At 37.5% G+C, this 24,051-nt stretch overlaps 1 protein-coding gene across 1 annotated transcript in view; it reads left to right on the top strand.

Moving 5' to 3' along the window:
• The window catches only part of NUMA1 (nuclear mitotic apparatus protein 1), a 63,687-nt gene that overhangs the window by 1,581 nt on the left and 38,055 nt on the right, over window positions 1-24,051 (top strand). Inside the window, exon 2 of the mRNA XM_074372544.1 lies at window positions 6,417-6,481. The gene's annotated coding sequence lies outside the window, so the exon portion shown is untranslated. The remainder of the gene's footprint in view (window positions 1-6,416; window positions 6,482-24,051) is intronic.

Raw genomic sequence — 24,051 nt, 5'->3', positions numbered from 1 at the left:
TTTTAAATTTATGGAATATGGGAGTGGGAAGAATGCCTTGAACTAAAACTTGAGTTCTAGAACTGTTAGGATGCGGGAAAGCCCTGCCGCAGATGGCTAAACAGAGCTGATCAGGGAATGTTTTGACAGCTGTGTCTAATTGATAAAACCTTTATGGTCAGTAGGTATGTTGGGGGTCATTTATTTCAGTCTCTTACCCAGTGTATACTAAACATATCAAAAGGTATTGTCCGGGCTCAAAAAGAGCACTTCCAAAAATGAGATCACCCGCAAAGGTAGTCGATCTCAATGTTGAAGAATTCTAATAATAATTGTCTTGTGCTGTCAGTGATTACTTCATTTTACCCATGTATGTTTACTGTTTGCTTTTTCACCATTGCATTTTATTCCTTTTGTGTCAAATAGAAGTATGTATCCTTCAGATGTTTTCTTAGTTTGGTTCTGTTAGTGGTAAGCATTCTTTGTTGGAAAATATCCTTATTTCCTTGTCAGTCTTGATTGATAGTTTAGCTGGGTACTAGGCCTCCAATTATTTTTTTCTCAGCACTTTGAAAATGTTATTTTACTGAAATTCTGGCTTTTTGTTGTTACTCTTAAGAACTACGATCACAATTTAACTATTATTTCCTTGTAGATAACCTGCCTTTTTCTCTGGTTTTTAAGATCCTCTTGTCATTTGTGTTCTGCAGTTTCATTACAGGGTGTGGATTTAATTTTATCCTACTGGGGGCTTATAGTGATTGCCTCAATTTGAGATTTCATCTTTCAATTTTGTAAGATTCCCAGTCATCATCTGTATTTAAAAAAAAGAGTTTTTCCTTGTGGTTTCCAAGGGGGCGGAGGGTGGGAAGGGATAGACTGGGATTTCAAAATTGTAGAATAGATAAAACAAGATTATACTGTATAGCACAGGGAAGTATATACAAGATCTTATGGTAGCTCACAGAGAAAACAATGTGACAATGAATATATGTATGTTTATGTATAACTGAAAAATTGTGCACTACACTGGAATTTGACACAACATTGTAAAATGATTATAAATCAATAAAAAATGTTAAAAAAAAGTTTTTCTGTCTGTCACCAAAGATAACACATTATTATTGACTATATTCCTCACACTGTACAGTTCATACCTGTGACTCATTTAGTTTGTAACTGGAAGTTTATACCTCTTGATGTCCCTCACCTATTTGTGTCATCCTCTCACTCTGCTCCCCCAGCAACCACCTGTTTGTTCTCTGTATATATGACTCTTGTTCTGTTTTATGTTTTTTTTCTTTTTTTTTTTTAGGTTCCACATGTAAGTGAAATTGTACAATATTTGTCTCTTTCTGACTTTCACTTACCATAGTACCCTCTTATGTCCATCCATGTTGTCACAAATGGCAAGATTTCATTCTTTTTATGTCTGAGTAATATTCCATTGGATATATGTGCCACATCTTTATCCACTCGTTTATCAACTGGCACTTAGATTGCTTCCATATTTTTGCTGTTGTAAATAATGCTGCAATGAACATAGTGGTGTATGTATCTTTCCAAATTGGTGTTTTCATTATCTTTGGGTAAATACCCAGGAGTAGAATTGCTGGGTCATATGGTAGTTCTATTTTTAATTTTTTGAGGAACCTCTAAATTGTTTTCTATAGTGGCTGTGCCAATTTACATTCCCACCAACAGTGCTTGTGGGTTCCCATTTCCACATCCTCCCCAGGACTTGTTGTCTTTTTGATAATAGCCATTTTAACAGGTGTGAGGTGATATCTAATTGCAGTTTTGTTTTGCATCTCCCTGATGATTAATGATGTTGAGCATCTTTTCATGTGCCTGTTGGCCATCTGTTTGTCTTCTTTGCAGAAATGTCAATTCAGGTCTTCTGCCCATTAAAAAAAAATTTTTTTTTTAATGTTGAGTTGTATGAGTTCTTTGTATATGTTGGATATTAACCCTTTATCAGATATATTGTTTGTGATTATCTTCTCCCATTCAGTAGGCTGTCTTTTAGTTTTGTTGCTAGTTTCCATTGCTATAAAAAGCTTTTTAGTTTGATGTAGTCCCATTTGTTTATTTTTGCTTTTGTTCCCTTGCCTGAGGAGACATATCAAAAAACCAAAACACAACAACAAAAAAAAACCCACATTGCTAAGACTGATGTCAAAGAGCATGTTTGCCTGTGTTTTCTTCTGGGAGTTTTCTGGTTTCATGTCTTATATTTAAATCTTTAATTCATTTTGAATTTATTTTTGTATATGGTTTCAGAAAGGAGAAAGTACTCAACTTGATTCTCTTGCATATAACTGTCCAGTTTTTCCAACACCATTTATTGAAGAGGCTTTTACCAATGTATATTGTTGCCTCCTTTGTTGTAGATTAATTGCTCAAATAAGTGTAAGTTCATCACTGGGATCTCTCTTCTGTTCCATTGATTTATGTGTCTCTTTTTGTGCCAGTATCACACTGTTTTGATTATTGTAGCTTGTAGTATAGTTTGAAATCAGGGAGCATGACACCTCCAGCTTTGTTCTTCAAGACTGTTTTGGCCATTCAGGGTCTTTTGTGTTTCCATGCAAATTTAAAAATTATTTGTTCTAGTTCTGTGAAAAATTCCATTGGTATTCTGATAGGGATTGCATTGAATCTGTAGAATGCTTTAGGCTAGTATGGTCACTTTAACAATATTAATTCTTCCAATTCATTACTATGGTGTATCTTTCTATTTGTTAGTGTCATCTTTGATTTCTTTCATTTGTATCTTTATATTTTCTTGGGTCTTTTGCCTTCTTAGATTTATTACTAGGTATTTTATTCTTTTTGATGCAGTTATAAATAGGATTGTTTTCTTAATTTCTCTTTCTGATAAATCTTTGTTAGTGTTTAGAAATGCAACAGATTTCTGTATATTAATTTTGTATTCTGCAACTGTACTGAACTCATTGTCATGAGGTCTGTTGATTTTTTTATTTGGTGTCATTTTTAGGATTTTCTATATATAGTATCATGTTATCTGCAATAACAGTGACAGTTTTACTTCTCTTCCAGTTTGGTCCTTTTATTTCTTTTTCTTACCTGATTGCTATGGCTAGGACTTATAATACTGTGTTGAATAAAAATGGTGAGTGGGCGTTCTTTTCTTGTTCTTGATCTTAGAGGAAATGCCTTCAGCTTTTCACTGTTGAGTATGATGTTACCTGTGGGCTTGTTACATATGGTCTTTATTATGTTGAGGTAGGTTACCTCTATACCCACTTTGTTGATAGTTTTTATCATAAATGGATGTTGAATTTTGTCAAGTGTTTTCTGCATCCGTTGAGATGATTTTTATTCTTCAGTTTGTAAATGTAGTGTATCACATTGATTGATATGTGGGTATTGAACCATCCTTGCATCCTTCGGATAAACCCCACTTGATCATGGTGTATGATCCTTTTAATGTGTTGTTGAATTTGGTTTGCTAGTATGTTGTTTAGGATTTTTGCATCTCTAAACGAGTGATATTGACCTGTAATTTTCTTTTTTTTTTTGGTGATATCTTTGGTTTTGGTGTCAGGGTGATGCTAGCCTTGAAAATGTTTGGAAGCATTGCTTCCTCTGCAATTTTTGGAATAGTTTGAGAAGGATAGCTGTTAACACTTCTTTAAATGTTTGGTAGAACTCACCTGTGAAGCTGTCTGGTCCTGGACTTTTTTTATTGGGAGTGGTTTTTTTTTTAATTGCTGAGTCAATTTTATTATTGGTAATTGGCCTGTTCGTATTTTCTGATTTATTCCTGGGAGATTGTATGTTTCTAGGAATTTGTTCATTTCTCTTAGGTTATCCACTTTATTGGCATATTCCTCTTTAAATAATGCCTCTCCTGATCTCATGTATAACTTATGTTGAACTTTCTAATTCTGTCTTCCACACGTCTTATTCTTTCTTTTGTAACTTTTGTCTCTTTCTATGTTATCTCTGGATAATTTAAATTTACCTTCTAGAATACTGACTTACTCTTCAGCTAGAACTAATTTACTTTTTGCACTCTTATCTTCATTAGCTTAGTTTTTCATTTCTACAAGTCCTCTTTGATTCATTTTCAAATCTGCCTCTGTTTTTCACAGGATCTTATTCTTGTCTTGTGTTTTTAATTCATCTTGTGTCTATAATAATTTTAAGTAAATTTAACTTTGTCTATTTTATTGTTCAATTATCTGAAGTTTTAATTTTTATTCATTTTTAAATAAATTTTCTTTTTTTTATAATGAAAGGGTTTTTTTTTTTAAATTTTTTTTTTTAATAGAGATACTGGGGATTGAACCTAGGACTTGAGCTTGCTAGCCATGTGCTCTACCACTGAGCTATACCCACCCCGCAATCTGAAGTTTTTAGGGGTATTATCCTGCCATTTGTTTTAATGACTCTTACTCATGATGGATTGTTTACTCAAGTGTTTGGATTGTGAGCTCATACTCAAAGGAGTATCATCTATGGTAGTCTTATGTAGCTTGAGTTGAGTTCAGTTCTCTAAAAGCAACTTAAAAAAAATCAACTGTGCTTAGGTATAATTTATGTAGAATAAACTTTATTTAAAGTAAAAAGAGTTTTGATGGATTTATACACTTAAAAAAAGCTGCCCAATCAAGATACAGAGCATTCCCATCACTCCCAAAAGTTTCCTAATGCCTCTTTACAGTTCTTCTTTCTCTCCACTTTGTCCCCAGGAACCACTGTAGATTAATTTATGTTTTCTAGAATTTTATATAAGTCAAATTATACAGTGTGTACCCTGGTGTCTACTTTCTTTCAGGTAGTGTAATGTATTTGAGATTTATCTATTTAGTGCACACATCAGTAATTTGTTACTTTCTCTTGCTAAGTAGTAGTCCCTTGTATGACTATATCACTTGTTTATCACTTACTGCTGATGACATTTGGGTTGTTTCCAGTTTTTGGCTATTGTGAATAAAATTTCTGTGAGATCATGTACAAATCTTTGAGTGGACATATATTTTCCGTACTTTTTGGAGTGAAATGTCTGGGTCTTATGGCAGGTATGTTTTTAAATTTTTAAGAAATTACCAGTTTTCCAAAGTGATTGTACTATTTTATGTTCCCATAGCAATATATGAGAGCTCTGGTTCCTTTATATTCTTACTAGCATTTGGTGGTGTCAGTCTTTTTAATTTCAGCCATTCTCATGGAGGTGGTGTAGTATTACCTCGTTGTGGTTTTAATTTGCATTTTTCTGATGACTGATGATGTTAAACATCTTTTCATTTATTTATTGACCATTTGTGTATCTTCTGCAGCAACTTTGTATTTGCCCCTGCTGGGAACTCAAGGCTATTCTCAACCTGGGATTAAAATGTCTACTTTTTCTCTACTTACAGATTTACAGGCCATAGGCTTAGTATAAATTTTTAACCCCAAATCCACCTCTTTTATGCACCTATGTTTTTTAATTCCTAGGAAGTTTTTTCCTCCCACTTCACTAGGCGAGCAAGGCAACCTTCCTTATTTACTTGTGGACAGATTTTTTTTCCATAGTCTGTCTTTTTGCTGAGGATCCCAGCATTCATACAGGGCTCTCAGTTGCTTTTTATGGGCTCAAGATCTGTCTCCTGGACTATGAGGAGGTCATAAATTTCTTACACTGCTAGGACAGCTATCCAATTTTCAGCTTCTTTGTTTCTGTTTCCTAGGATTTCTCCTAGTTTCTTATGAGTTCACTTTATCTGTATGTCGGTTAGGATCCTATCAGAAAAATAGAAATCACACACAGCTATTTTAATAGAGTGAACTCAGTAGAGGGATTTAGTTTAAACCTTTGATATAATAACTGCATTAAGCTGCTGCCTCAGCCAGGACTGAAAAACAAAGGGAAGAAGATTGAGGTTGTCAGAACCTAGAAATCTGGAGGGATCTGGAGGAACTGTGCCCTGATTTTCTGAGGAGAGTGTGTTGCCTGGTGCTGCTGGTTTCTCAGGCGCTCACAAGAGGCGCCTGGAGGAGCCAGGTTTGGTTGAGCCCTGCCCTGCTGGTGCTGGTACCTCTGAGAGGGGAGTTTAAACAGAAGCAGGAAGGAACCAACTGCTGCTGTCAAGAAATAGCAAGCCAGAGGAAGGAGGAAGTCCCTAGTAGCCTCCTCCTACCTTCCATTTCCCATTCAGCACCTGCTATTGGCAGACCCTAATAGGGAGCCAGCTAGCAAAGGTGAAATGGTGTTGACAGAGTCCAAGTCCCAGCATCACAGAGCAGAGCATAACAGGGTGGGTGAGGAGCTGAGAGACAGTAACTTAACTAGCAAGACTAAGAGGATTTTTATTATATTTTTCTAAGCATTTCCAGGCATATTTAGTAGGAAGATTTTCAGGTTATCTGGTCCATTATATCAACAGTCAGTAATAGCAATAGCTGACTTTCTTTTTTTTTTTCAGCATATACTCTGAGCCAGGCACTGCTCTAAGCACTTTGCATAAACTGCTTCCCAAAGCTTTATGAGGTAAGTACTGTTATTATTACTGCAAGTTAATCTACCCCAAACCATACAGTTTCCAGGTGGTGGAGTTGGTGTTCTAATCCAAGTATTTTGGGTTCCATAACCCACATTCCTAATTTCTTTATTGTGCTGAAAGTTCTTCCGTACATCAAACCGAAATCTATCCTCTAACTTCCACTCAGTATTTCTGGTTTTGTCTTCTTTCAAGAGGACACGTAAGTCTTCCTCCTCATCTGCATGAAAAGCATGCATATATTTGAAAAAAGTTGTCATGTTTTCCCTGGCATAGTATCTATAGTTCTCCCCTCACATTTGCCATGACATAGCTTTCAGACCCTTTACCACAGTGGTTGTCGTTCTTCCTCTGCATGTACACCGACTTTGCTTTTCAAAGGTGGGGCACAAAGTCGTCTTCTACTAACACAGCCTGAGCCATGCTGATGTTTGGGGTAGGTCTGTCAGATTCATGGTTCATGTGAGAGTGTACATAGTAACAGCCTTCCCTCCACCTCCCACCATAGGCAGCCTTTTTTCTTCCCCCAAAGGCAACCTTTTTAATATGACCTGCTCTACAAGGTCTCTACCATTGTGTATTAGTTTGGCTGATTTAGTCTAAATGCAGGGCTTTGTATTTAGTCCTGTTAAATTTTGTCTTGGTTCTTTTTGGTAACATCAAACCTGCTAAGATGTTTTTGCCAGATCAAATCTAAAAACATTGTATTTTCTTTTCTTCACAGTTTATAATTCTGAAATTAACAAGCAGAGCCTTACATATTTTCATTCTGTCTTTGGTAAAAATGCTAAACAAGATAGGTTTGAGAAGCAAACTGTATGTTACTAGAGATTTTACTTCAGATAATGGAGATTTGGGGGGGATAGTTTTGACTATTTCTTCTACTAAATTGGTGGAGGAATTATCTGGAAATGGCAGAATCTTGGCTGTCAATGAGGGGAGGAGAGAGTCAAGGTTGAGAGTTGACCATTGGCAGTCAGTTGCCCTAATAAGGGACCACTTGGCAGAAGTAAAATGACCTTGTGGCTATAGAAGGGAGAGAGGGCATATTGCACAGCATACTCCTGGGTTGAGGCCCCTGTTAACAGCTGTGTCAACTGCCCTTTCTGTCCTCTTTAAGGACCAGTTTCTTTGAAGCCAGTGCAGGAAATGCCAGTGATTTAGCCTTACAGATTTCTTCTGCCTTATTGCAGCTAAGGACTGGTTTGTCTGGTGAGGAGTAGACTGCATATATTTCAGGCTTATTTATTTGACCTCCTGAGTGCCTTACTGTGACTGGCCTGAGACACTTCCTTTGCAGGCTGTCAAGTTTTTGGTACTCTGTGGCAAGCTGGGTGCATTGTGACCTCAGCTCTTGGTCCTGTGTGTGGGCAGCAACTGCATTCTGCCCTGTAAGAGAGCATTTGTTGAGTGCCTAACTGCTGGGTAGTCTCAGTGAGGGGTGAGGTAACAATAGCTTTGATTGCCTACTCTTCTATCTTTCCTGTGCTGTTACGATGTGAATTTGAGGGAAACCTCTTGTTCCCTTATAGTTTGCCACTGTACCCCTCATGAACTGCTGCAAAATGGACTCTGGTTGCTGACCCCCAAAGCCCAGTTTCCTTAGGCTGTGAGCAAATACATAGCAAGTGCCTAATACACCTCTCACAGAGCTGAGTATTTAAATTTTGTATGTATAATATAGGATTTCCCTACTCCCCAGCTGTTCAAACCTACAGATACTTTACAGGAATAATATTACAAATGCTTATTATATGATCTTTACCTAGATTCTCTAGTTGTTAACATTTTGCCATTTTTGGTCCCTATCCTTCATTTTCTGAACTTTTTGACTGTTAGGTGTGTACATCATGGTACTTCATCCCTAAATATTTCAGCAAGTATTTCCTAAAAAAATAAAAATATCTTCCTATGATAACCACAGTAAAATCAGTACCTAGAAATTCAGTACATCAGATATACAATACTTGTTCAGATTTCTCTAATTTTTCAATGATGTCTGTCTTTGACTTTTTTTCAGTTCAGGGTCCATTGAAAGGTCATGTGTGCATTAGTTGTCATGTCCTTAATCAGCTTTAACTTTGAACAGTTTTTAAATATCTTTTAACCTTGAATGCGTTTTTGTCTTTTATAGCCTTGACATTCTTTAGAGTTCAGGTTAGTGGGTTTTTTTTCTCTTTAATTTTTTTTAGGGGGCGTAAGGGGAAGAGTAATTAGGTTTATTTACTTATTTTTAGAGGCAGTACGGGGGATTGAACCCAGGACATTGTGCACACTAAGCATGTGCTCTACAACTCAAGCTGTACCCTCCCCGCTAGAGTTCAGGCTAGTTTTTTGCAGAATGTCTCTTAAAATTGGACTTGTGTGACTATTTTCTCCTAATTAGATTCAGGTTAAACATTTTTGGTATAACTATATGTTAATACAGTAGTTTGATAGTGAAGTCAGAAAACATGGAAGCAGTATTCAGTTTTGCATGACAGTGTATTATTTATTTATTTATTTTTAATGAAGGTACTGGGGATTGAACCTGGGACCTCGTGCTTGCTGAGCATGTGCCCTACCACTGAGCTATACCCCCTCCCCATGACAGTATATAATTTAGCACTTGATTATGTTTTCTAATCTGTAAGCCCTATAAAAATTGAGAGAAGGAGGAACTCAGTAGGACCTCGAAGAACTAGGAAAGACTTTGGTAGGAAGATGGAGTTTGGAAAATGAACAGAATTTGAGGTAATAGGGGTATGGTTAGCTAAGCTGCTGCTTGGGCTTCTCATCCCACTGCTAAGGTTATATATCAAGAAAAGTTAATTTCCTCTTCAGAGTTTAGAGCTCTGTATCTTCCGTGGTGGTTGTACTACTGGGAAGCCTAATAGCTTGCTTTAGTTTCAGACAGGCCTAGAGATTGTACTCAGCATTTTGCCAGCTGCCTAACCTTACATGCAAGCTAGAAGGAGTATTGATAACTCTTTAAAATGTTACTGTGATGTTCATAGTGAAATATTGCACAAGTATTTGAATTAAAATATTTGAATGCCTTTAGGTGGAGGCAACACTCATTAGTTCTGTCACGTGCCCTGCTGCAACATTGATTTCTATTACCTACCTAACCCCTGAAGGAGCTTGAATTTACTATTGCTGAATAACTGAAGGCATGGAGATGAGAAAGGGCTTGGCTCATGTGGAAAGAAGTGGGAAGACTGGCTTGATTACTTCAGAGTGTACACTGTGGAACAGTGGGAAATAAGGTTGAATAAATGACTTGAGACAGTATAATGGAGCTCTTGGAAAGTTAAGCCAAAGAATTTAGATACAATGCTTTAGGAAGAAAGCAATGGAAGGTTTTTGGGTGGAAGGAAGACACTTGGAAATAAGAGTGGTATGGAGCCTCCTGAGGAAGGACCTTCCCTGGTTTAGAGACTGGAATCTTAGTAGGGCAGAGCCTTCCTAGTGCTGACCAAGTTAGGGTGTGGTTTGGTTGTCTTGCCACAGGAGGCCAGACTTTCTGCCCAAGTGACTCTTCCTGCTCTGCCACTGACTCACCCCACTGACCTAGGTTGCATGGCTTCCCTTCTGGTTGCTGTCTGATCTACAGAACGCTGGGGCTGCCCAGGATGATGTGAGGCTGAGCTGACCACAAGTCGGTGTGATGAAGGAATGAACAGCATTCCTGTCCCTTTGCTCCTTCCCTGGGTAGAGGCTAGTTCTAAGCCAGATTGCCAGGATCGCTTTGTCCAAACCTGAGAAAGCTGTTTACCAGGAGGTAAGTCAAGATGGTTCCTCCCCTCTGCATTTTCAGAGGTCAGCTCTTTCCCGAACAGGATCTCTGCTACTTTCTTTTTCTTTGATCCAGGTTCTTCAAAGTAACCATCTTTCAATTACTTGAAATAAACAGATTACTACAGGAGGTGGGCAGAGATGTTTAATAAACATATTCTTCTGGTTGTAGGGAGAGTGTCTCGAAGGTTTCACTGACCCCCATTGTGAGGTAGATCACCCAGAACTCTTGTGAACCAGACATGAAACAATGGCTCATACCCATAGGAGTGATTGCAGAGAAGTCCTGGTCTTAAGCTGTCATTTCTCAGCTACTGGGTTTAAGAACCATTCTTGGTATGCTTTCGTGTACCAAGTTATCTCCCCTAATAACAGTGAGGAACAGGAAGAGGGAGGTGCGTGGATTAGGATTTGTGGCTTATGCTGGGAGTCAGGGCAACTAGGTTGCTAGTCCTGATACTGCTAATCAGCTGTGTGACCAGGGACAACCGCTTAACTCCAGTGGACTAGAGTTTTCTCATATGTAAAAATGAACTGTTTGGATTACATGATCTGAAAGATTTCTTCCAGGGCCCAAACTTAACGATTATATAATGTGTGATTATAAATTAGTGTAATAGTTTATTTTTAAGACATATGACATACATTGCACATGCCTTGTCCCCTTCATGGTAACTTTGGGACAATTACAATATTTGTAAGTTTGCTTCAAAGTAGATGTGTTCTCAGCCTTTACATTTATTCTGGTGATGCTGCCAGTGTTCAAAACATTTTTGGCCTCTAAGACAATCTTTTGAATATTCTGAGAGGCAGCGAATCTTCATGATTTTTGGAAACTGCCAGAAGATATTGTGAGCCAAAGAGTAAAGTAAGCAGTACCTACCTTTTTTGGTGAAGAATGAGGTGTCACTATAAAACAGTAAGACTTAATTTTTGTTTGTGTCTCACATGGAGTAGACTTTGGGAGTGTTTTATATTTTAGGAGACTATTTTGATTACAGTTTTCATTTGATTTAACAAGATTGGAAATGTTTGTTTAAAAAGGTGTTCCTTCCTTTATGCTCACTGTGTGCATGCTTGCTTCTACGGCAAGGTGACCAGATATTGGAGAAAATGAGCCTTTCTCATGGTAGTCCTCCCAAATCACAAAAGTGCTAAGAGCCACAAAGGGTTGGAACATGCTACTGTAGAACATGGTAGCTGAGGGGAGCTGCTGCAGTCCCGTCTCCAGAAAACTCACAGCCACAAGTTTTTCAGGCTGCAGCAGCCACTGCTCAGCAGCATGCCAGAGACGATCAGGATGGTCCCAGGTGGTATGGCTGAAGCAGATGATTTTGGTGGCTCCAGTCTTTTGTAGGAGAAATGATATATCAAGCTACTTAATAGTTTTTTTGTTCTGTTTGTTTTGGTCATCAGTTTGAGTTTGAGAAAGGGTGGAGATGGAGAGGGGGGTCAAGGCAGAAGGATTATTTCAAATGCATTTAAATTAGGCTGTTTGTGGTACCCTGGAATCTGTTCCTGGAAGTGGTGGTTTTATTGATAACTAGTCAGGAAAATAAGGTGTTAGGCAGCCTAGTCAAAAGATTCTAGTCACTCTGTGATGATTTGCAATTCTTTCTTAAGGCCATATTTTCTTCATTTTAATATCGGAAGAGTTAGATATTAAAAGTTCTAGACCTGAAAACAGGTTGACCTAAGGAGGTTTGAGGTAGGAAAATATCTGTTCTAAACTGCTTGACTATTATACTAGGAGTAGGAGTGGAATTCCTTTTTAGCCCTTAAGTTATAGTGACTATACTCTCTTCTTGCAGTCACAGCTGAGTGATCTAACATGAAGCAGCTGTTTAATGAGAAGCAGGCTTTGGGAGCTTTCTCCTGAAAAACAATCACAGGACATGCTGGTCTTGAGAGAAGTCATTCCCTGGTAGGGCTTATTGTTTGAAGGAGGTGGGGGTGAATTTCATCAAAATGGACAGGGTAGATATTGTGATTTAGAAGGTTTAGAGACTTTGTTCCCTGCTGTTGTTAATTTCTAGCCTTTCTTTAAAGAGATTCTCTTAATAATTGGTGCAGTGTGGGATTCATTTAGGGAAAAAGCCCCATGTGACCACAATTAGAAATTAAATGCCTAAGAGCAGAGCCAGTTGCTAGAGAGACAAAGTGGCCTAATCAGTTGCTTTTCAATACTTGGATCCTACAGTGGAGAGAATAGGCTGCTTGGTGAGCTTGCTGGGCACTAGACTGGGAGATTTGGGCTCCAGAGGAGGAGATGACCGAAAGAATCCATACTTCTTGATCTTTCTATTTCTCTTCTTTCCCTCATTGCCCTTAAGTTTTAATTAAAATTGTGTAAACACAGCTTGCCAGTCCCCTTAAAGTGGCAAGCCCATGACATTTTCTGCTGGTCACTCATGCTAGGTATATGGCTTTAAATTAGAGGGATTGTCCTCTTTGACAGTTTGGCTTCACTGGCTGACTCACTGAAAGAATTCACTAGATTGGGGCCATTTGACTGTCTTTCAGTTGGGCAGCATTATTTATCACCTTCCGTGTGCAAGCATTGTGTTGGAAAGGAGCTGATAGGTGAATAAGATGGTTTCTGCCCTCCAACAGCTTAGTCAAGTGAAACATATACGCAGCTAGTGTTGAAAGAGGAATGAAATAAAGTGTGTAGAGGAACAAGCAGTATAGGAGAATGTAAAGGAAACAACAGTTGTTCCTAAATTGGGAGGAACAAGGAGAGCTTTTGAAGGGAGAAAGCATTTGAGCCAATTTATAAAGGGTGAATTGGAGTTCACTAAGTTTAGAAGAAAGAGCATTTTGGAGGAAGTCATGGCATGGGCAATGGCACAAAGCCTGGAAAATGCCTGGGATGTCTGGGAAAAGTGTTCCTGAGATAGAAGGTATTTTAGAGGAATGAGCTGGAGATGAGTCTGGAAGAGAAGTTTGATGGTTGGATCTTAAAGAACCTTAAGCATCATACTAAGGGAGTTGGGTTTTATTCTGTGTGAAGTTAGCTGTTGAGTGTTTCTGATAAAGAAAAACATGATCCAATCCACATGATTTAGGTCTTGGTCTGGTTTTCATGTGTAAGGTCTTAGATTTCAGAGTCGAGAAGGTGGCAGTCGTTGTTCTTAGAGTATAAAGTTTGTCAGGTGTTTAATGTTTGGATACTTGATTCTTTAGTTATGTTTACTAAAGCACCTCCAAAAGGAAGAAGGCAGGAAGTAGTCAGCAATGTCCCTTTAGGTTGAGCTTTCCCTACCCACTTATAGATGAAGATTTTCTTAGGCATATACATTAAGCAGTCTTGTTAGTGGGTGACTTACTGCTGCTAATTCTTTGAGAATAAAACTCATCATAAGGGGTGGGCTTTTCATTATTTAGTGGAAACGAAGAACATTTTTTTTGAACTGATTGAAAAATAGTATATATTCATTGTAGGAAATAAGTCCCTTTGCACTTCACCCTTTATTCTAATCCTACTCTGCAGAGGTAACAATTATTAATAGTTTTTATTAATATTTATTATTAATTTCTGGTATATCTTTGCATGAACATTATTATGCATATGCTTTGGGCCAGTGTTTTTGGTTATTTTCTTATATGTCTGTAAGTGAATTACTGGGGCAAATGATGTGACATTAATTTTTTTTTCCTGATTGTATGTCATGGTACGGTTTAGAAAACATGAAAAATAAGGTTTTAAGGGAGAAAGAAGTGACCTATAATTCTGTGCCTCAGAAATAAACGTTATTTGATATATTTCCTTATAAATATACACACATATTAACACAAGTATGCAGGTGTGTGTGTATATATGACACACACATTTGTATATGTAGTTTAAAAAAATAAATGGTCATATCACACTAAAGCTATATGTCCTGCTTTTTAAATTCAACATTTCCCCATGTTATTAAAATTATTCAAAATATTTTTAATGACTGCATAAGACTTCCTCATATGGATATATCATAATTTACTTGAGTTATTGTTAGATATGTACTTTTTCTCCAGTTTTTCATGATGATAATTCTACTGTTAGTATGTATATATCTGTGTTTATATTTTGGATTATTTCCAAAACTTTTATTGCTGTGATTAGAATTGATGAAAGACCATAAACTTTTTTTTTTTTAGGAATCCCACTTAAAATTTTTTTGATAAAATATGCATAATAAAATTTACCATTTTAACCATTTTAAAGTGTTAAATTCACAATTAAGTGTACAATTCAGTAGCATTAAGTATATTCACAATGTTGTACAATCATCACACTATTCATTTTCAGGACATTTTACCATCCCAAACAGAAACTCGCTACCCATTATACAATAACTGCCATTTCTTCCTCCCCCAGCCCCTGGTAACCTCTATTCTACTTAATGTCTCTATGAATTTGCCCATTCTAGGTACCACATAAATGGGATCATACAATTTTTGTCCTTTTATGTCTGGTTTGTTTCACTTAGCATGATGTTTGCTTATGAACATGTTTTAGGTTCTTAATATATATTGGCAAGTTTCTTTCCAGAGAACCGCTTAGAATGCCTTCTTGGTTGTATGAGGAAATGCACTGAATGGCCTAAAACTCCTGGGAGAAATTACTAACTTTTGTGGGCGGGATCTTCAGAAGGGTAGGATCTAGAGGGAGAGAATTGGCCCTCCTTTCCCATAAAGATCAGGGTCCTGGCTCTTAGACATATTGGAAATGTTAGCTGCTTCCTGGTGCATCTCTCTACAAAGAAAAGAGGAGCGATACCTGTAATGTGTGTGTGTGTATATGTATGTGTATGTGTTGGGGGGTGTTTAACAGCAGACATAGTGGGGCTTGCTTCGATTTTATATTTTCATTGTAGTGTGTGAATGGGAGCTATATTGCTCATCAAAGTCAAGGAAGGACATTGGGAACCAGATCGGTTTCTCCTCAATTGAAATTAAAGAGACGAGGACGATGGAGAATAGGAAACCGTTTAGAGTAAGGTCCCAGCCAAGAAGTAGAAGAATATCTTTTGACTTCTTTTGAGTGTTTTGGACTTTTTTTTCTTCAATATTATATACCAGTTCTATAATGCATATAAATTTATTTTAAAATGAGCCACAGTCTCTAATACAGCTACACTATTGGACAATAATTAATCTCTATTATGAAACTTTTCTTTAGGTGTTAAATGTGAGTTATTGTTTTGTTTAGACCCAGGTAGTAAATCTTTTAGGTTTTGTAGGGCATGTTGTCACAGCTCCTCACCTCTGCCATTGGTGATCTAGAGTAGTCATAGATAATACATAAGTGAATGGGCATGGCTGTATTCTAGTAAAACTTGATTTACAAAATATGGGCAGCTGGTCCGCAGGCCATAGTTTTTTGACCCCTGGGTTGTGGAAAATACATTAGTCAGAGGGCCTGGCTTTGGGAAGTTTTTTAAAAATGTAGCTTTGATGGCTACTACTTAACTAGCTGGGTTACCTTAGCCTCTCTGAGTTCTTATGTTTAAAATCAAAATGGTAAAACTTTCCATTAAAATTAAGAATGACCAATTACACATATGAATATTTAACTTTTCTGGAAATCAGGAAAATGTAAATTAAAGTAAAATATATTATTTTCTATCCTTCATATTGGTAAAATAAAAAATAACACCTGTTGTTGGAAGGGTGTAAAAAAGGGATTTTTTATTCTCTGTTGGTGGGACTATAAATTAGTACACCTTTTTGAATGGCAATTTGGGAATACCTGTCAACATTTAACATTCACAAACTTCATCAATTCCGATTATTGGTGTATATCCTAGAGAAATATTCGCTTGTATGTAAAAAGAGGTTCACCAGTATTATCAATGTAGCATTCTTTGTCATGACAAAACACTATGAGCAACCTAAATATCCAAATATAGCAAAATGGGAAAATAAAGTAGTGGCATGATCTTACTGTGGCATTTTTCTTGAGCTCTTAAAAGTATGAGGAATCTATTACATACTAGAATCTATTATATACTAATATGGAAACATGTAAAATTTTTAAGTGAAAAAGTCAAGTTGCAGAACAAATTATACAGTATGGCTACCGGTATGTAGACCAAACACATACACACTCTTTATCGACACACACGTGTATCTGCATATATGTGTATATACACATATCCACATGTATCTCTATACATGCATGTATATATACCTATACATTTTTGTATGTATGCATGTTTAGGAGAAGTCTGAAAGGCTATACAACAAACATAACAATGGTACCTCTGAGGAGTGCCATTGGCAACTGTGGGTTAAAGTTTGGTGAACGGGGAGTTTTCATTTTTACTCTATGTACTTCTCTATTATATTATTTCATAATAATGTACCCTTTCTCCTTCCTATTTGTTTGACTAACTGATTGGCCTGTCTGCACTTGTCAGGGTCAGGAGTGTGACAAAGTGGGATTAATTCCCCAAGCCAGCTCAGCCCACATCAGTTGAGTTGGAAGCAGCTGCTGAGACAAGAACAAGGAGCACATGTATGAGGCGGTGGGTGGGCACTATGTGCAGGTGGCTGGGAGAGGCAGCCAAACAGGCCAATTCTAATTTACCAACAGTAACTATCACATGTCCTGTCTTGACCTTCTCCAGATTGCTTTGTTCTCGATTATCACACCGGGCTCTGAGAAAAATTCTGTGAGCAAGCAAGGCAGGGATGATGGTAGGAAAGGAAGCAATCAAAACATGGGACAACAAGGAAAGTGTGTGTGTGTGTGTAGAGATTTTTTTTTCTTTTGTTTAAAAAGAAATGATGTATAAGGATATTCATTACAGCATTGTTTGAAGTGGTAACAGATTGGAAGTAGCCATGTCCATCAATAGGAAAACATGTGAACACATTATGATATATCCTTTATATGAACTGTTATTTATACAATTTTTAAAAGTATGAGTTAGAATTTTATTTACTGACCTTTGGGGGGATGTTCATGGTAAATTACTGAGAAAAACAGGTTGCAGAGTAATGTTAATGTGTAAACCTAGTTATTTAAAAATAGGAAACAAAAAGTTCTCCTAAATTAAAAATATATTTGTGCTTATGTTTTTTGGAGCATAGAAAAATCTGCTAACATTTCTTTTTGGGAGGGCTTGGAGGGGGATGGAAGGGCTCAGAGATTACTAATTTTGTTTTTTATCTAACTTTGTATTGCTTCATTGGTTTAGAGAACAAGGAAAATAAACTTGTATAAGTAAGAAATGAAGTTTCCTAAACAGTTTTTCATCTTAATTGATTTTTAAGATATGCTTTAAAGTTTTGTAGTGAGTTAATGAATTATGAAAGGAAAAATAGAGTTAACATGCAGATCTTCTCTTGGGTTCAGGGGAGGTATCCGGGTAGTGGAAAGAAAACCCAGGAGTAAGGGAATTAACTTTGTAGTTGTAGTTCTCAACTTTCTGATGTGTGAGCTTTAATTTAATAAGGTCATTTAGTGGAGAGGGTATAGCTCAGTGGTAGAGTGCGTGCTTAGCATGCATGAGGTCCTGGGTTCAGTCCCCAGTACCTGCACCAAAAAAATAATAATACTAAGTAAATAAGCCTAATTACCCCACCCTCCCAAAAAAAAGGGCTGGGCTTTTAAAAAAAGAAAAAAAATATGATCATTTAACAACTGTTAAACAAGGGCCCCAGTCTCCTCATCTCTAAAATGAAGAGCTTGTACCAGGAGACACTGATTTCTAAGGTCTTTTCTATCCCTAACGTTCCACAAGTGAGTGGTGGGTCTACGTTCTAAAGTTGACCTACCTCTTGAGATTTTAGAACATTGTATCTCATTTATTTTTTATTTTTCCCTTCTTCTCTGTTATATTTCATTTAATTTTAAATGCCTTTTAAAAAACATTTTAACAGTCTGAAATTAGAATGCATATTGTCATTCTTCGTTTTTTCCACATTTTTATTATCTCTGGAATTGTAGTATCTTTATCATTGATGATATAGGATAGGTCTACTTTTCAATGCCAGTTATTTTTTTCATTAACTGTGATTTGGCGCCTTCCTGGGCTTCCCTTGCTTCTAATCCCATCAGATTCACTGATATCACCTGGACGTTCTGGGTGGGGAGAAGTGGTTAGATATGTTATTTGAGTGTGCAAGGATTTTGTGCTTACTTAACTAGTAGGTGTCCTATATGTAGCTACTATTTGAAAAGTCAGGTAAATATATTTGTAGCCCTGAGACATCCAACTTAATGCTCTTGAATTTTGATTAGTTTCTATCTTAATTTTGCTTGGTGTTTGCCTTTTAAAGTATAACGTACACACAGAAAAGTTCATCAAGTATATAACTCCTGACTTTCCAGAGTGAACACACCTCATTACTATTGCTATATAAGAAATAGAGCATTAGCAGCATCTCATCAGGCTCTTTCCAGGCATTATCACCCTGCTGTTTTCTTTTTAAACACAGTGACTCATGGTTAGCTTGGGTGAGTCTGCTGGAAAGAGCTCAAGGTTTGGAGCCAGATTATCAGAGTTGCATTGTGGTCCTGTTGCTTTTTAAAAAAATTGTGTGACCCTTGGTGAGGTGCTTTTCTGAACTTCATTCCTCTGATAAAATGAAAACAATAATGTCTACCTTGTTGAGCTGTTGTGAGATCACGTGAAATACTTTGCAGATGGGAAACACTGTCAATGATGAAAAACTGTACATAAATGCTAGTTGTTTTTGGTGAGGAAGGTAGAATCCCGAGCAGGAAGATGATGCGAACCTTAAGTAAGGAGAGAAAATGAAGTTTGCCTGGTCCCAAAATTCATTTTCTTAACCACCTGTATTATCTCCTTTTTGTTGTTGTTGACATTGGTGTAGTCACTGGTTTCTGTTAAGTTCTCCTGAAATGGAAATAACATAGAGGACCTAGAAAGAATCCCCAAATATTTGGAATTTCTCTCGAAGTCTCTCACTTCTTTTAATGCTGGTGCTGTGTACGGCAGAAGCTTTGGCCGAAGATTAACCAATTACAATAGCAAATGAGTACACCACCCTTTACAGGCCTAATAGGCAAGCATGATCCTACCACAGACCCGTTCTGAGTATAGTCACACCATTAAAAATGTGACTCAAATCTGTATTTCTAGCCTTGAATCATATTTTTCACTAGTTACTAGATTTTCCTAATTATATATCTAGTACCTCATGTCTAAAACCAAACTCTCAACCTGCCTGCCATTGTAGCACGATGGTTTAGATTATGGACTTTGGAGTGAAACAGACTTGGCTTTGATTTTGTGTGTGTGTGTGTGTGTGGTCCTCAGCCTGTTTTTTTGGTGGTTGTTGTTTTTTAATAACTTAGTTTTATTTTATTTTTGGAGGGGGAGGTAATTTTTTTAGAGGGAGGTACTGGGGATTGAACCCAGGACCTCATGCATGCTAAGCATGTGCTCTACAACTTGAGCTATACTCTTCTCCTTTGTTCTGCTACTTGTTAGCCTAATGATGTTGGATAGGTTGTTCAGCATCTTGAAACTTCATCTATGAGTGAGGGTATTAATGGTACTTGCTTGACAGGGTTGATGGATTAGTGCTTAATGAATGATCTTAATATATTACTTTTGAAGTTCTTTTCTTGGTTTTTCGCACACGTGTTCATCTACTCATTCACTCAAGCTAGGAAGTTTAGAGGTGCTTCTAGAATTTTCCTTTTTTCATTCTTATAATTGATTTTCAGGGTCTGTCGTAAGTAATTCTCAAAGCTATTGCTTCCTCTTTATCATTACTGACTTACTTCAGGCATATATTACTACTTGCTTGGAACAAACAGTGGTTTTGCATTGGATTCTGCAAAGCTTACTAGAACTGCAGAATTGACTCAGGAACTAGGTGGAAGCAGAAGGGGGTTCCAAACATCCTTTACTTCAAACAGCCTACTTTTATCTGTATCCTTGGTTCTATGTAAAGATTATATCTGAAGAGGGTTCACTTTAAAAATGTGATTTGAAACCTTTCATGCATTCAATAAATACTTACCACATTCCTTCTATGTGCCAGATGCTGTGCTCAGTTCTAAGAACTGGTGGTGAGCACACAATATGTAATTTCATGGATCTTTTGGTAATAGGAAGAAGAAATTAATGAAACATAAAAAGGTGTAATTAGAGACTGTGAGTGCTGTGAAGGAAAGGAATATGGTGCTCTGCATAGTAGGAACTTGAGCTAGTCTAGGTGGCTGAGGAGAGATTTTATATGAGGAAATAGCATTTGAGCTAAGGTATGAAGGATAAGTTAGAATTAATTAGGTGAATACGTAGGAAGAGAAAGCTTTAGGTAGAAGGAAGAGCATGCACAACACTAGACCACATGCGGAAGTAGCTTTTTACTAATGAACTTTCAGCCTCTAATAGTAGCTGCATTTATCTCTGTACCAGGTATTGTTCTAAGCACTTAACACATATATCTTGCTAATTCCTTCTATTGACCCTGTAAGAAAGTACTATTCTTTTTACAGATGGGGAAACTGGGAGCACAGAGAGATTAAATAACAAGTTCAAGTTTGCAGAGCTAGTAAGCTATAGAGCCAGGATTTTGATTACGCTGTCTAACTCTAGATGCCATACTCTCAACCATTATGCTATATTGCCTTCCTCCTAGTTCTCATCATTGTAGCCTGTACTTCATGCAGACGGAAATATAGATCTGCTCTATGTTACTCCCCTTTACTCCGTTGCCTACAGGATATAATCTGAATTCCTTAGCGTGATATAAGTACCTCACAGTTTAATACTAGTCTCATCATTTGCTGCACCTTTCTACAACTGCATGCCATTGCTCAAATGTAATAAGCTCTGTCTTTGCACATGCTATTCTCCCTGCCTAGAATGCTCTTTTTTACTTCTCTTTTGGTGAAACCCTACTCATCCTACTCAGAGTTTAAGTACTCAGTTTAAATGTTAGTTCCTTGGTAAAACTTTTTTCATCATACCTTCCTGAGTTAATCAGTGCCGCACAGCTTCTCTAAAACAGTAACTTCTATGTTCCTGTTCTGAAGTCTTTTTACCAAAGCAAGAATCCTACAGGTCTTTTCTTCCCCTCCACCATTCCCATACTCCTACATCCTAAGAGCTTTGAGTCTACCTCTGTAATGCCTCTTAAATATAACTTTCTTTTTAGTTCCTACTGCCCTTGCCTGACAGCAGCAATTTTATCTCTGCCACAATTGCCTAACTCTGTCTGTCTCTGGACTCAGTGTTGTGTCAGACTTACCTTTTCTCAAAGCACACACAGTACACCATTCTCCTGCTCAGAACCTTTCAGCGCTTCGCACTGTTCTTCCACACCCCTCCCCACTCCTGCACTGCTCTTTAGTAAATCATTACTGGTCTCCACTAGACTTTCCAATGTTCTCTCACTTTCCTTTCCCAAGTCCATGTTCTTTGGGCTCATATTAAGGTAAGTTATAGGTATGTTTCTTTCTCCACAGGATTATAAGCCTGTCTAAATTCAGTTTCGAGTCCCCAGGACAGTATTTATAGGTGTTTGTTTCATGTTTATAGTTGAATGTCCTTGGTCAAATTTCATTAATACCAAGTAAAGAGTAACACATCTTATGCATTTTGGCGATAAAATAGGTTGGTTTGTTTGTTTTTTTTAAATATATGAAGGATTTGGTCCTAAAGGGAAGGAATTTCAGTTTTGGGGAAAATTGCTTCTGAGGATTTTTGTACTTCTCAGTGATTTCAGATACATGGGTTGTTATTTTATCTACTGCTGTTCAAGTTACTCAGCATCTTTAAAAATGGAGAAGATGACTCCTGCCCTGCCATTTCACAAGCTGTAGCAGAAGCAGTTTGAACAATAAATTTTTAAGTGTTTTGTATGAATAAAAGGCTATACTAATGGGAAAGGTATAGGATGTAGCTGAGGTGGTCTAGAGAGAGCCATGGATTTGGAAGACTTGAGTTCTGGTACTGCAACCTTAGTGGTTGACTTTGAGGCAGGTGTTGTCTTCTTTCTGAGGCTTAGGTTCCTAGTCTATAAAATTGGAATAAACATGCTTATTTACCTTTTAGGGTTCTTTAGTGGGAATTAATTGAGATGTGAGATATAGCTTTTAAATCCTTGAAGTTGGTTCAAATGTTAGAGTTTTAAAATTTTTTTATTTATAATTTTTTATCATGGCCATGTTAAATACCATTCCCATTTTTTTTAACTTATTAGTAACATGTTGACAAGTTTGGTTTTTGAGTCAAGCTAGCATCCCATTCAGAAATCCAACTCCTACTAATATCTGTGTTTGTTCACTTCTGTCAGTGGTTAAAAGCATCCTGGGGTAGTAGAAAGAGAAGTAGATTTGGAACCAGAAAGACAGCAGTCTCAGTGTTTGCATGAAGTGGAGATATAGAAGACAGAGGGATAGGAAGAGGGGGGCGGGGAGAGACAACAGGGTTGGCGGGAGGGATAGAAGGGAGAAGAGAGAGGTGTCCTCTGAGTTTTGTGGCTACTTAAAGCCTATTTGAAACAAACCAGATCCTGGGTAGGGTCCCTGTTCTCCAAGCTTATGTTGTGAAATCACAAGTTGTCTCAAATCTGCAGACCTTGCTCAGGCATATAAATAAGTGGTAGAATTTCTTTCAGACAGAAGATAGCAAATCTTCAGCAAACTTGTCACATATATTCCAGCATGGATCTAAGATGGGACTAGATGACCATTAAGGCCTCTTTCAACCTTGAGATTCTTTGATTTGTTGAGCAGGTACAGAAAGCTGCTTTTCTTTAGGATGTTTAAATCAGTGTAGTAATAAATTGCACTGTCTCTGTGGCTTTTATTTATGAAACCTTGTAAATGCCAATCACCTTTCATTGTACCCCATGCAAAGTCAGTACTACCAGTTTCCAAGGACCTCTTTCTTTCATCAGGATTAATGACACACCCACGTGTACCTCTCTTTGGGTGTGGGTCCCAGTAGGGTGACAAAGTTCCTGTTCCTAGAGAATTTGCTATTCTGGGGGGAAGGAGGCCCTAACCGGTGAAGTTTTGACCTTGTTCTGAGGAAATTAGTTTCATTTCAAGATTTTTGTTGTTGGGAATGGTGTCCTGGAGAAAGAATCATGGGAATTTTTAGAGATAATTTAGATATGATCTAACCCTCACCTGAGACCCAAGCTAGGGCAAGTGACTTGCTTAAAGCCACAAATATAGTAGGTGGCCAATGCAGAATTTACCTACAGGGGCCTCCAACACCAAATCTAGTGTGTTTTGTATCATTGACAAGGCCGTTTCCAGGAGTTGCACATCTTTACATTAAAACTGTTCTTTTTACCTTTTTCATCATCAGTTCTGTATTTGTGAGCAAACACTGTGCTAGAGATATTGCCTGTAGGGACAGAACCATTTGCTCCTCTGTGACAGTGAAACAGGGTGAACAGGTTCTTAGGTATTTTGTAGAAAGACCTTCTTGAGGGAGAACTGAATAGGGCCTCTTGGATGTCATAATGAATCCTCTCAGGGTTTTGATATGCCCTCTACATTTCTCCCCAGAAAGCTCAGGCTTACAAACACTGCCTCATTACTCAGCCACTCTCCTCTAGAGAGGGAGAATAAGGCTTGGTAAATAAGCTCCAGGTCAGGGTTCTGAAACATTAGTCCTTCACACCAACCAATAATGTTTCCTCCACCCTTCTTTCTCCATGGCTTCTTACCTTTGGGATATGTCCAACATCCCTTCTAGTAGAAGATTCTTCTATGCTTGCTGCTTCGGGGGAGTTTTGGTCCCTTAGTGTTTGTAAAGCTCTTGCCTCTTCAGAAAAAAAAAATCTTTTGTGG

The sequence above is a fragment of the Camelus bactrianus genome, chromosome 10 (genome assembly GCF_048773025.1).
Source record: "Camelus bactrianus isolate YW-2024 breed Bactrian camel chromosome 10, ASM4877302v1, whole genome shotgun sequence".
Taxonomy (NCBI): Eukaryota; Metazoa; Chordata; class Mammalia; order Artiodactyla; family Camelidae; genus Camelus; species Camelus bactrianus.
This window is presented reverse-complemented; position numbering and strand designations above follow the sequence as displayed.